A 1,073-nucleotide genomic window follows, 5' to 3' on the forward strand; every position below is an offset into this window, starting at 1 on the left:
ATTTCTTTCCAAGAAGAACAGTGGGAGTAAAGTACAGTTCGAAGGAGTTCGAGAAACGCATGAGGTTCTTTTTCAATAAAAGACATGGGAGTAGTTGCACATATTCTTGGAATAAGAATCTATAGAGATAGATTAAATAAGACTATTGGATTATGTTAAGATGTTTATATCGATAAGGTCTTACATTGATTCAAGATGCATGATTCCATGAAAGGCTTCTTACCAATGTCTCATGGCATAACTCTCAGCAAGATTCAATGTCCTTCGACACAGGATGAGCGAGAGCGCATGAGTAAAATCTCATATGCTTCTTCTATAGGATCTATCATGTATGCTATGATTTGTACTCGTTCAGATGTTGCATATGTTTTGAGAATGACGAGTCGATACCAATCTGATCCATGTGAAAGTCACTGGACAATAGTCAAGAATATCCTCAAGTATTTGAGAAATACTAAGGATAAATTCTTGGTCTATGGAGGAATTGATGAGCTTGTTGTAAGCGGTTACACAAATGCTAATTTTCAGACTGACAGAGGTGATTTTCGATCACAAGTTGGTTTAATCTTTTGTCTCAATAGATAATGGTGGGCTGGAAGAGTTCCCAGCAAAGCAACATAGCATAGTCTCAATGGATGCAAATGTTGTTGATCCATTGACAAGGCCTATTCCTTGGCCTAAGTATGAGAGTCATACTGCAGCCATGGGTATTAAGTATCTTAAGATGTGATCTTGATTTTAGTGGGAGGCTTTATGTTTATGATATGATGTTCATATTGACATACATTTGATTATGTATTCAAACAAATGAAATTGTTTCAGATTTATTTGATTATTGGATAATTAAATAAATGTCCCAAAATAATTTATATCATTTTTATAGGTCATCATGAAACCCTATAAGTGAAAGATGCTATAAATTATTGACGTCCCTAGTCAAGGTTGTTAACGTGGGACATTAATGACCATGAATGGCTAGTATGTGAGGTAATTGATGACTAAGTTTTATGGAGTCATTCAATATGTGGTATTGAAGTCAATCACATGGATATGTGTTAGAGAACACATGATCG

Source organism: Brassica oleracea, unplaced genomic scaffold (genome assembly GCF_000695525.1).
Source record: "Brassica oleracea var. oleracea cultivar TO1000 unplaced genomic scaffold, BOL UnpScaffold01095, whole genome shotgun sequence".
NCBI classification, from domain to species: Eukaryota; Viridiplantae; Streptophyta; class Magnoliopsida; order Brassicales; family Brassicaceae; genus Brassica; species Brassica oleracea.